Source organism: Cryptomeria japonica, chromosome 10 (genome assembly GCF_030272615.1).
Source record: "Cryptomeria japonica chromosome 10, Sugi_1.0, whole genome shotgun sequence".
Lineage (NCBI taxonomy): Eukaryota > Viridiplantae > Streptophyta > Pinopsida > Cupressales > Cupressaceae > Cryptomeria > Cryptomeria japonica.
The window spans coordinates 156,239,394-156,254,040 of NC_081414.1; positions in this window are offsets into that span (position 1 = coordinate 156,239,394).

Consider the following 14,647-nt stretch of genomic DNA (forward strand, 5'->3'; position numbering starts at 1 on the left):
TTGTTAAAACATTAGGGATTTGAACACATCTTCGCAGAACATACACTTTTTGTTAGCTTAGGCAAAATGGTTGTACTTTTTGTGCTATGTTTGCATTTATTACCTCAGAAAATCATCCATCACACTTGAAAATTTCACAGCAAAATTTTAAAATTCACAAAAACCAGATCAAAGAAAAAATCAGGGCAGTTTAGCGCATAAGAGCAACATCTTAGCGCGTAGAGTACTTTTGTTAGCGCATTAAAACCTCAAATTAGCGCATTGGGTTAAAACGGTAGCATTTTCATCTTACGACAAAACTGTGTAACATCCTTTAGCGCATCCGAAAAATAGTCTAGCACGTGAAAACAACAGCTTAGCGCGTGGAAACCAAAAATTAGCGCATAAAGTCAAACAGTTAGCGCGTGACAGGCCCAGAATAGCGCATAGATTTTTCAACAGTTAGACAACAATTTTTAAAAATAGTCCGAACTTTAGCGCGTTTCCGGGGGCAGCCTAGCGCGTGTGGTTATTCTTTTAGCGCATTAGGTAATTTCAGTAGCGCATGTAGATTCTATTCTAGCGCGTAATCCAAAACAGAAAAACAGAGAGCAAAACCGAGAAAAATTTTGGAATTTCAAATACATTTTTCGAAGCATTTTTCATCAAAAATCATTTTTCATCACAACAAAGTGGCAAACAAACTGCTAAACCTATTTCTTGAGCGAAATTTGTGTCAAAACAAACGTTGTCAGAATCCTAAACGAATTGCACAATAGAGGATGTATCTCCTATCATAATCTGGAAATTTCATCATCAGTATCAACAGAATCCTTTACCATCTTACGGATTTTATCTCAAAAACACTTGTTTAAAATTTTCAAATTGTCAAATCAAGTTTCCAGATCGGGAGGCTTTTATCCATATCATTTGACACGCTTTGTCATGCAGGGGCATCTAAAAGCCTTCACTTTGATGAAGTAAGATTTGAAATTTTTAAAAACAAGAATCAACTAAATCCAAACAAATCAAAGGAAACCATTGATCACTCATGCATGACTAATCCCCTTATTCTGAGAAGAAAGAACCTCTATCGTAACATCACGTTGAAGAAACAACAACCTAGTTTTTCCAAATTCATCAAGAGAAATAAGTTTTTATACATCAATCGTCAACTATTCAAATCTCATCGGGTATTCCTTCATCACGTCAAACGTTATATCTAAAACAAATCTAGCGAATTTGACAAAGAACCTTTGAAAACAAGAGCATACTGCCAAAAGTCTGCTTTTAATCAAACCATAAACCATGGAGGAAAGATCAATCTAGCATTCTTGCCCGACGAGTGCATCACATACAACACATCTCGACCAGAACCACCAATGCCCGAGCAACATATCAATGAGGCTTTTGTCCCCTTCATCACTGAAAGTTTCTACTAAAATGCCTGTTACCCGCTCTCAAAGAGACAAACAAAGTGAGCCACATGCTGAGTCCAGTATGAATCGAAGATTATCAAATCTTTTTGAAGTTCCACCCGTAGAAGAACCTGAAATTACTGAAGCACTTCTTCAAAAATGTCAAGAAAACCCTTCCTTCCAAAAACTTGTAGAAAAACTCATGGAAAATGACAAAGAAAAATATCTGCTCATGCTCACAAGTAAAGGCGTTAAACTTCCCGAAGATTTAGACGCAAACATTTTTCAAACTGGATCTCGACAATATACATATCAAGAACAACAAAAAGAAGAAGAAACTCACATACCTGAGCAACACATTCCAAAACAACGCATACCAGAAATGCGTATACCTGAGCTAGAAACACCAGAGCAAAATATACCATTTACCACACCTTTTCAACTGAGAACAAATACAAGGGAAGAATTTTTCCCTCGCCAAGAAAGTATACCTTTAGCTGCCCTTACTCAACAAATGCAAATGTTGCAAAGACAAATATAGGATATGCAACAAGGGACAATAGTGCGATACTCTTTAAACGAAATCTGTCCTTATCCATTTGACAGAAGCTTGAACATGGTGCCTTTTCCTCCAAATTCAGACGTTCCTAAATTTGATAAATATGATGGGAAAAGTGATCCCCGAGATCATGTTCGAGAATTTTGCACACTGAGCCTTGAATTTGCTCATAATGACACCTATTTAATGAGGTTATTCCCCAGAAGCTTGGGAGGGCAAACTATGGAATGGTTATCCAAAATTTCGCCACCTGTTAGATCATTTGATGAATTGGTTAACAAATTCATAACCCACTATTCCTACAACATCCAACATGCCATAACCATGCTAGATGTTTGCAACACCAAACAAAAGAACAACGAAACATTCATGGTGTTCCTTCAACGCTGGCGACGCATGGTATCACGATATCCTCGAGATATTCCCGAAAAGGAGAAAATGGAAATCTTCATCGATAACTTGAATGGTGAAATGAGTTACAGACTAAAACTTCAATGCATACCATCTTTCACTAAATTGATTGAAAATGGCATTCAAGTAGAAGAAGCATGTGTCAAAAAGGGAACACTCAAATTCTACAAGGAAGGAACAAACTCATCAAACTACAATAATCAGAACAACACCAACCTTGACAAATCTCAATTTTGGACTCAAAACAAAAACGAAGGCAACAATGAATCATATGATCCCAAATCTAAGCAACCAGTGCTTGCATTATCCGGAAATCCTCAAAATACGAAAAATCCTAAAAATGTTACTCCTAGTGCTAACACATATGCACCAACCAATGACCAAGGACAACTCAACACAAACAACACCAACGATACTCAAAACAAAAACATAAATCCAGGACCTAACAACAATTCACGCAACAACACGAACAATTTCCAAAAGCGTATCTTCACACCACTGGGACAATCATTAGAATCCGCATTCAGAGAACTTTTGGCAAACAAGATTCTTTCTCTGCCTCCAATCAACAACTATGAACCCCCAATCAAACCACCTTGGTGGAATGATTCACACTATTGTGATTTCCATCGCAACAAGGGTCATAGAACAAACGAGTGCATGAGATTAAAACACATAGTACAGGACATGATTGATCGAGGTGACTTAACGGTCAATGGTCTCAAAACAAATGGTGATCACGGAGCCTTTAAAAATCCTCTCCCTAATTACAACAAAGATGGAGCATCAACTTCAGATGATACACACAGAGCTCATATTAATCACATCTACAACAACACCATCAACCACATATCAGCTGAAGATCATCAAGTAAATGTCATCACCATCCGAGATCAGCGCGATCATGAATCTGTCAATGCAACAACCCGAACTCAGAAATATGTCTTGAAAGGACATACTACACCTACAACTACCATACCAAAAATCCAATATGACTTGGTCAGCCAACTACGCAAGACTCCAGCGTAGATATCTATACTAGAATTGCTGAAACTATTGCCAAGGCACAAAGACATATTAGAGCAAGCGCTATTGGAAACCAATGTACCTCAAAATTTGGATACAGACAGATTTCAAGCCATGGTCGCCCATATGACTGGACCTCATAACCTCACCTTTTCCGAACATGACGATGTTTCCTTAATCCATCCGCATAATACTCCTCTCCATATCGAAGTCATTGTTTGCAAACACCGCGTAAAAAGAGTCTTAATAGATGGAGGAGCCGACCTTAATATATGTACTTTAAAGCTTATCCGTGCATTAGGCTTCTCTGAAGAATCCATTGATCCCTGCAAGAAGATTACCATAAAAGCATATGATGATGAGGAAAGGTCCTCTAAAGGAACAGTGATATTACCTATTCAGGTGGGACCAGTACAAAAGGATACTATATGTCAGGTCTTAGACATAGATCTAACCTACAATATTTTGTTAGGGTGACCCTGGATACATGAAATGCAAGCAGTACCTTCTACGTATCACCAGTGTGTCAAGTTTCCTTATGATGGACAAGAAATATCCATATCAGCTGATCATAATCCATTTCAACATTGCAACGCAATGGAGGCATCTCAGGACAGTTTGGTTCCTCATAATAGAGAAAAGCAACGATCTTCAACATCAGATCAACACACAGAAAAATCCGACTCCTTATGGGGAGACTTCAAACAGAAAATGCAAATCAAAGACCAAGGTATGGGAGAATACTCTTTGGTGCCTTTATGTTTGGCTAAATTGCCAACATCACCTAGATCTCATGGATTGCCTACTACATAAACACATCTGGTTACTCAGCCCATCACCAAATTTGATGGTACTTTCATCCAACTGGGTACTCTAGCACATGAATCAGAAGACAAAGATGTTCTTAGCTGGTTATACAAAGATGAGGAAGAAGATCATAGAGCAGCCGCTCTGGACATTGTTCTACCAACACACCTGTATGGAAAAGGCTACTTAATCATGAAGCAAATGGGATATGGCGGTAAAGGATCTATTGGGAAACGCAAAGAAGGAGTCACAGAACCTATAGATCTTCCTTCACAACCTAATAGAAACAAAGCAGGATTGGGTTCTAAACTCACGTTCCTATTAAAATAGCCGCCACACCTGACTACCAAACCTCAATGGAAAGTAAAGACGAAGTACAAAGAAGAATCCTGGCAGGAAGCACTCTTTGAATCAGCAGAAACAATCCGCAAGGCACGGGAACGTCAAGATCAGAAGTTGCATCAGGGAAAGCTTCTAAGTCATAAGAAGGCCCTATTTGCAGCGGTAACTCACATTCAAACACCAATGTCTAAAAAACAAATCATGTCCTCTCCAGATACCATTATTCCTCCCCGAGGAAGTACAGTTTATGAACAAATCCAGCAAGTAGAAGACGGATCTGATACAGAATCAACAAAAACTATCAAAATGGTATCCATCATCAAAGATTTTTTTTCACCATACAACATACTTGTTTACAACACAGATAGAATCTGGGACGATGCCTATGAGACAGATTCCAATGAATATGAATGGGGTACCTGCTCCAATGCTACTACAGATATCCCTGATAATACTGATTCTATATCCCTTTCTCAAGAAGAACATAACGCAGAAGATAGACCTCTTGAATTTGGACCACAAAATATCTATGACGCCAAGGAAAGCGAACAGAAACATTATGAACAAGTCTATGCAGAAGATAATACCATCGAGGACCTCGACGAAATCCTGGACTTCTTTAAAACCAAGGCCCATCACAATGAAAACTCTGTCCTGACACTCAGAGTAGCCGAACTTAATCCACCCAATGATTCCTTACCACTTGTCTTTCCTGACCTCATCGACTGGGATGAATCTGAAATCCATGATATACCAATTTTCCCAGATGATGAATCCATTATCCATTATCTATGTACCGTGAATCCGGAAACAGGTTCTACCAGTGAACAAAGTAACAATATCTGTCAATCAGGGAGTGCCAAGTCTCTCAGTCGCAAAAATGAACCAAATAAAGGATCTAATGCTGAAAACCAGTCAATGACAGTTCTAGATCACAAAAAAGTAAAAATAAAGGACGCATCTGAGGGTGAAAACCTTTTTAAGGCACCTAACGATGGGAGACTTGACATTCTTCCTTAGCACTTTCATGAGCGATCACCCATATTGATTGAGCCTACTCAATCAGTCAACATTGGTACCACGGAAGCAGCCAGAAACATACACCTTGCAGAATCTCTGACAGAGGCAGAAAGATCAGTATTCATCATTTTCTTTAAAGAACAGCAAATCAACTTTGCTTGGTCATATGCTGATATGCTCAGAGTAGATCCACACTTAATCATGCATCACTTGTCCATTTCTACGAGAGTTAAGCCAGTCAAGCAAAAGCTACGAAAGATGAATCCACAGGTGGCACTCATGGTCAAAACTGAACTAAAGAAATTATTAGACGTCGGATTCATTCGACCCATTGACTATGTAGAATGGATTTCCAACATCGTTCCAGTATCAAAACCAGATGGTAGTATCAGAATATGCAGACTTCAGAGACGTCAACAAAGCTTGTCTAAAAGACGACTTTCCTCTGCCCAGTATCGACATCATTGTAGATCTCACAGCAGGCCATGCAATGCTCTCACTAATGGACGGTTTCTTGGGCTATAATCAAATCAAAATAGCCCCAGAAGATCAAGATAAAACCGCGTTCACCTGCCCTTGGGGAACATACTGTTGGAATGTTATGCCTTTTGGCTTAAAGAATGCAGGGGCCACTTATTAAAGAGCAATGACCACAATATTCCATGACATGATGCACACATTTATGGAAGACTATGTGGATGATTTACTAGCTAAATCCTTCACCAGAGCAGAACATCTCAGCATCTTAACAAAGATCTTTGATCGATTGGAGAAATTCCAAGTCAGACTCAACCCTAAGAAGTGTGTCTTCGGGGTTACATCAGGGAAGTTACTAGGCTACATTGTCTCAGCTAAAGATATTGAAGTAGATCCAACAAAGGTACAAGCCATTATGGACATGCCACCACTAAGGAATATCAGTCAACTCAGATCTCTACAAGGACGACTTTAATCAATCAGTTGATTCATCACTCAGCTAGCAGATAAAAGTCTCCCATTTAACCATTTACTACACAAAAATGTACCATTCAAATGGGAGGCCAAGTGTGCAGAATCTTTTTACCAAATCAAACAGTACCTGATGAATCCACCAGTTTTGGTACCACCAGTCGTAGGAAAGCCTCTTATTTTATATATCTCAACAACAGATATATCGCTGGGGCACTATTGGCACAAGAAGATCAACAAGAAGGAATGTGCCATATATTACATCAGCAGGACATTGAATGGCTATGAACTCAACTATACATTCATTGAGAAGGCTTGCCTAACAGTGGTCTTTGCATCTCAGAAGTTTCGACATTATATGCTAGCACATACCATCAAGCTGGTTGCAAAAATTGATCCTCTCAAATATCTACTCGACAAGGCAGCTCTTACAGGTCGATTGGCTAAATGGGTCATGATTCTTAGTGAATTTGACATCCAATACACAGAAAGACGAGCCATCAAAGGACAAGCAATTTCAGATCAGTTGGCCAAAGCACCGTTACCAAGAAAACACACCATGGAGATTGAATTTCCAGACAGGGACGTTCTTGCTCTTTCTACTAAACAATGGACCCTGTACTTTGATGGATCTTATACACGACATGGTTCGGGTGCTGGCATTCTGTTCATCACTCCTGAAGGACACACTATACCAAGATCATACAGACTTATGTTTCCATGCACAAATAATGTGGCCGAATATGAGGCACTGGTTATAGGCATCAAAATGGCCGTAGAATGGAAAATCACAGAGTTAAAGGTCTATGGAGACTCGCAACTGGTCATCCATCAAATTAACAATAACTATCAGACAAAGGATGACAAGCTACTACCCTACAAGCGAATGGTGGATGATTTCAAACAGTATTTTGTGCACATCACCTTCGAGCAAATACCAAGGTTGAACAACAAAGCAGTCGATGCAATGGCTACAATTGCTTCATTACTACAAATTCCAGAGCAACAAAGTCATTACGAGTTCTTGGTGGAGCAACTGTTCTCCCCCGCCTATGACCATTCTGAATCCTGGGTTATCTATGCCTTGACTGGTTCAGATTCTCCGTTATATGGACCAATATGCGACTATCTCAAACACAATATCTTACCCATTGACCAATCCCGTAACTTTATCCAACAAGCTGCCCGTTACACCCTTACCGCTGATACTTTGTATCGTCGAGGTCTAGATGGTACTCTTCTTCGTTGCCTTGATCGTAATGATTCCGATTCTGCTTTACACGAGCTTCACGAAGGTATTTGTGGCACACATTCAAGTGGTACTACTCTTGCTAAAAAACTTCTAAGGATGGGATACTACTGGCCTACAATGGAAAAAGACTCATATCATTTTGCCAAGAAATGTCCTAAATGCCAGATCCATGGTAATCTCATGCATGCACCAACACAGGAACTGCAGCTCTTTACAACATCATGGCCCTTTTGTCAGTGGGGACTGGACTTAGTAGGCAAAATTCATCCTTCATCTTCAAATGGACACAAGTTCATTATAACTGCAACAAAATACTTTACCAAATGGATCAAAGCAGTTTCCATGACCACAATGACTGAGAAACAAATTGCCTCTTTTATCCTAAATTATCTAATCTGCAGATATGGTATTCCAAGTTCAATCGTCATAGATAATGGACAACCTTTCAAAAACCAAGATGTATAAGACTTATGTGAAAAATTCAAAATCCAACATAGGTTTTCTACACCATATTACCCACAGGGAAATGGTCAAGCAGAAACATCTAATAAGACAATACTGAAAATCCTCAAGAAAACAGTGAATGATGCCGACAAAGATTGGCACGTACAACTCAATCCAGCACTTTGGGCATACAGAACCAACATTAGCACACCTACAGGAGCAACACCATACTCATTGGTATATGGATCCGAAGCTATTTTACCCCTGGAGGTAGAAATCCCATCTCTCAGAGTCTCTTTAAAAAGCTTAATCCCAGATGAAGAGTATCGAGTTAACCGACTGCAAGAACTTGAACTATTAGATGAAAGACGTTAACATGCTTACACTCATCTCAAAGCATATCAACAACGCATGTGCAGGAGCTACAATTACAAGGTCATTCCCCGCAACTTCAAGGTTGGTGACCTAGTCCTCAAAGAAAATCCAAGAAATCAGCAAGATCGAGAAAAGAAAGGGAAATTTGAACCTAACTGGTTGGGTCCCTATGTTATCATATCAGTCTATGGATCAGGTGCCTATCAGCTAACAAATTCTGAAGGAGATGTGCTCGATGAACCAACTAACAACATCCATCTAAAGAGGTACTACACTTAAGTGGCCCAGTGCACGGAAAAAGCATCAAAAAAATAAAAAAAGTCCAGAAAAAACAAAAACATAAAGTACAATAAAAACAAAGGGTGCAAACCTGGTAAACAGGCGCTCTTGTGGAAGAATGGCTCCTCCATCTATATCCATACCATTTTATCCATACAAACACTATCGACCATCGCCCGACACTTAGCAAATATCCATTCAGGACATACTTAGCGTAGTCACTATCCCGATTTGTTTATATATATCCTCTTACCACTAATCCACCATGGCTTGGAAATCACTGTATATATCAAGAGGGACACTCGGCTAGGGGCATGTAAATCGTCTCAATATTGCAAACATTCAAAACATCAAGACTAGATGCAAAACTCAACAACATGACATCCAACAAATCACAAAAACCAAAAACTACACTTCATCACCAAACCAAACCAAACAAATCACAAAAATACCAAGGATGGATGATTTTCTGAAGTACTGAATGTTGCACTATAGCATAAAGTCTTAACTAGTTTTGCATTTTAAACTTTTTGAATTATTAGATTCTCTTCCTTGTCTCACTAAAATGCTTCACAACTAGAGATCATGAGGAACTTCCAATATCTTCTTACTCTTCTGTTTGTGAGGCGATCACTTGTACTGTGTGAATATTGGCCTTGAGACGTGATACATCGAATATCACTGAAGGCCTGATTCCACTTCATGCATACAAATGATCAAATCTTGTCTGTTTACGCAATACGCACTCAGGTCGTCCTCGTTTAATTATACCTTGATGCTTGTGCTATCTTGCAAAATCAAATATCATGTAAATTTTTCTCAGGTCATTATGGTTCAATTATACCATTATGCTTGTATAAATTTTCAACATATCCTAAACAAATCAATGCTCAATGATGATATCTACGAAGAAAACAAACAAGTGGCTATATCGGATGGAAAATACAGAATGAGAGATGCTCCAAAAAACAATTAGTTGCATATCATTTTACAATTAGTTGCATATCATTTTACATCATGGCATATCATTTAGGCATGTTTGCATATCAATTTAACATCTCATTTTCAAGATACATCTCATAGCATATAAAAGCATACATCCTGCATCATACATTACATCATATATTTAAGCATTGCATCATCACGTAAAATAACCCACATAACATGCATCCATATAAACACATCACATGATAAAAAATGGTGCCATATATATATATATATCTCAAAACTGATCAAAATGTACAAAATGTGTCCAAACACTGTGTCCAGTACAAAGAATAACAAATGCTCAAAAATACAACAGAGATCGTGTCTCTCAAGTATGACTATTCCCTGACGGAGATGGTCTCGCTCCAGATACACCTGCCCCTGGATCTCCAGGAGGGTCCTGTCTCAGTGGCCCTGTAACACCTCGGCTCTCAGATCGCGATCCAATGGCTCAAGATCGACTAGATCTCGACTGTGCAAAACTCTGAACTCGCCGGTCCCTAGCTACTGCAGCCTCATAGTGCCGCCTATAATACTTTGCCTCCTGCGCTTTCAGCGCTAACTCTCTCAGGGTGTCTCTCATCGGACCACCCGCCGCTGCTCTCTGCATGCTAGCCACCACCTCCTCCGCTCGCCCCCTCCGCTCTATCTCGGTGTCTCGCTTAGTAGTCAACTGAGAAATCTGCCGCTGATAGGTCAAAATCTGTGCCTGCAGCTGCTGCACAGTAATCTGCAAGGTCCGTATCTGAGCATCCTCCATATGACCTGGAACTCAAACTCGTAGCGGTACCTGTGCTGGAGGAACCCCTCCCACTCGACTTGTCCTCGGTACTGGAGGTGGGAGTACATCCGTCCTCCTCCTCTGTGCTGGTCGACTAGGCTCATCCTCACCCCCCACTGCAGCTAGCACCTCCCCCACTCTCTCCTCTCTACCGGCTCTGATAGCCAATCCACCTCTCCCCCTCTCTATTCTCCCCTGTCGCACTGCTCTCTCCACACCTCTATCTCCCCGCCTCCCTCTACCTCCTCTCCCTCGTCCTCGTCCTCCATCCTCCCCATCATCTCCATCGTCTCCCCTGTCTCCCTCCTCCTCATCTGAATCAAAGGCTGGCCTCATCTCCTCAGGATCAGATATCCTGGCCACCGCCAGTGCAGCAAACAATCGGGCAAACTCATCTGTCATACCCGCATCCTGAATCTCCGGGGCATAGTCCCAGATCTGCCCGGCCAACTCCACAAACTCCTCCACCGCCACGACACTATCAATGGTCGGCCCCCAATCAGCCACATCCTGCTACCGCTGTGCATAAAGGCAAGCTCCCTGCGGAATACCCTGCTGGCGCCCGAACTGCCTCAAAACTCGGGTTACCACAAATCGCTCAATCACGAACGAGGTCCTCCCAATCAGGTACCTGGTCATGAATACAAAGGGCATCTCCAGCCCATCCTCCGCCCACACCTCACATCCTGTATATGGTCGCCAAGTGACCGTATCTATATCATCAAAAACCCTCCTCCAATGCTCTAGTTTGCTCAGCTTACGCTGGACAACTAGACCCCTGTATCCATAGGCATATGCTGCCCCTACGGGCCTGTCCCTGTCTGCTAGTGGCCTCGCTACTGGAATATGCTCCCAGCACCGTACTTGTAATAATGTCACGTCAGCTGACAAACTGCCGTAACCGAGGTATACTACCTCATGCAGACTCCTGTATAAATGAGCCAGCATAGCTGACCCCATGCAAACCTCCGGCCTTGAGTGACCATCTCCTCCAAAACTAGCCCCCATCCCACCGAGAATCCCTTTGACCTGCGATCAGGACAAAGGAATCCACCAATGAACCCTGCTAGTACGGATGGCAGTGGTGTGTAATCCAAATCTAGAAACTCCTGCCATGGAATCTCATAGCCGCAGACTGTATCATCCTGGAATATGCGGCGCAGTGCCTCTGTACCACCCTCCTCTGACTGCTCATAGGGTAGTAGTGCCCCTACTATAGGGATACGCAGGATCCTGTAACAGTCCTCAAGTGTGACTGTCATCTCTCCAGTGGCAAAATGGAAGGTGTTCGTATCACTGTGCCACCTCTCTGCCAAAGTTGTCATTAGCCCCCGGTTCACAGTGAACCGAGGCATATCCAAGAGAGAAGTCAATCCACATCTCTCAATAATGTCCAGGTCGGCCTGCGACAACCGCGGTATCAATGTCCACGGTCTAGGAAATCTCTCCCGCGACTGAACCACGCCCAATCGCTCCTGTCCACAAGCAAAACAAATCCAATATCAGTTTCCACATCAAAAACAAAGATATCAAAATTAAACTTACATCAACAACATGAAACAATTTGCTCATCTACATCAAGTTCAAAATCCTATCATTTCATATCAACTTATAAAACAACTCAAGTTATTAAAAACCATATCAAAACTTGTAACACGACTCAAGTCTCCACAATCACATAAGCTTGTAAAACAACTCAAGTTTCCCACCCATATCAGCTTGTAAAACAACTCAAGTTTCCAACCCATATCGGCTTGTAACACAACTCAGGCTTCACACATTGAACTTGAAACAGAACATGCAAAACAAATCATATTTTGATAAACACAACACATTGATATCTATACATAACTTGAAAAATCACAAATCAAAACAAGTTATATCAACACTCATATTGGACAAACGCATAAAAACATGACAGACAGACCAAAACAAAATTTCAAATCGGCTCATCTCGCAAATTTTTTCCAGATGCGCTAAAACAGATACTCTACGCGCTAAAATTTTTCCCCCATGCGCTACCTAACCTACCCTATGCGCTAGACTCTGTCTACGCGCTAATTTGAACCTCCTAGGCGCTACCCGTTTGGCCCTATGCGCTAGGTTAACCCTACGCGCTAAAACCCCTTACCTATGCGAACTCCTGCGACCTCTATGCGCTAGGTCTACCCTACGTGCTAAACTGTTGACCCGACGCGCTACCCGACGACTGCCATGCGCTATTATACCTACATGCGCTAACATATTTTTGCTATGCGCTATCCTATCTATTTTGGACGCGACCCCTAAAATTCGACTCAATGCGCTACTCTAAACTTCGTATGCGCTAATCTACGCCCTAGACGCGCTAAACCGTTAATCTGAACTTTGAAATTAAAAAAATGACTAAAAAACGACAAAATAAAAAGTCAAAAGGGGGTCAAAAATGTTGACTTACTGGTGGTCCACGCGCTGCAGGTCTCCGATACCTCCGAACACGCTCGAAACAGTGTCTATGATACAGAATAAGCATTTTCTCTGCAGACCAAATTCTCTTTCTTCAAAGTCAACAAAGCACAAATGAATCTAATTCAAGCCCTTTTCCCCTTTTATAAGAGGAAAATGAAATTAGGGTTAGCCAAATGGACCTGTAATATGGTCGCGGTCTCCCCTAAACCATAACATTTGTAACTTATCGGGAGATGAATCAATTTGCACACATTTTACATGCACAAAATCATACACATCATACGCAACTTATCAAATTAAATCAAAATTTTTCAAAATATTGATTCATCTCCCGAGGGGGCATCACCATCAAATATCGAATCTGGGGCATCACACATCAAATCAAATATGAGGCATAACTTGTAAATCGAAAGAACAAAAATTGCATTTAATCATAAATCACAAAAACGCATCATTTTCTTTGAAATAACATGTGCACACACGTCACTTCAAAGAGGGGCAAAATGTAGACGTATAAAAATGATCATATTCCTAAATGAACATTTTATGTTCATTTCTCTATTTAATTAAATTATCCACATTCCTCTGTTTAATTAAGTAAATTACTCAATTTATTTAAATTAAATTCACTATACCCATTTAATGAATAAATTATTTTATTCAATTAAATCCCCCCTATCCACTTTTAATTAAATTCAAATTTAATTAAATAGTTATCCTAATTTGAATAAATCTAATTTATTTAATTTCTCCAAATGGCAACCGAATTGAATTAAATTATTTCAATTAAATCCTATTATCCCTCCATCCACTTGGAAAATCCTAATCCTTTCTAGAATCTTCTAATCACTTCTAATTAACCTAATCCCTTCTCTAAACTTTGTCACATCCCTAAGCAAAGGGAAGTCACTTCTCAAACCTCAAAGTCTTTGATAACCATTAAAGGCTTTCAACCTTCAACCACTTAATTCCTCAAAGTCTTTGATAACCATTAAAGGCTTCAACCTTTCAACCACTTAATCCCCCAAAGTCTCCAATAACCATTAATGGTTAACTCAAACCCTCCTACATGGTTAAAACATTTGTTTTAACTCAACCTTCATCCAACCCAAGGGTCTCATCAGACTTTTAATGCCTTGACCATGATTATCTCTATCATTTGCACAAAGGTTTATCCTTGGATTAACTCTTAATCCAGTGGGTAATCCTAATTTAAGCTTGACCCTTACCCTCTAGATAACCATGAGGTTTTCTTAGACCTTTAATGCCTCCAACCCCTTCTCTCAACCCAACCCTATGTTGACACTTGTCACCATTTCATTGGTGCAAATTGTGCACATGGATCCCCAATTTTCAAACTCAACCCTTGATTGAATCTTTCAATCCTGGTCATCCACTGCCCTGCTTTTGCTATAAATAGAGCTCTCATTCCTCCATTTTAAATCATCCAAGTTTGTAGTATCACACTTATGCTCAAATACATTCAAACTTTTATATCTCATTTTATGCTCATCATTTAGCCTCTCTTTAGAATAGAAATTAGTCTAAATATGCATGCTTAGAATAATTTC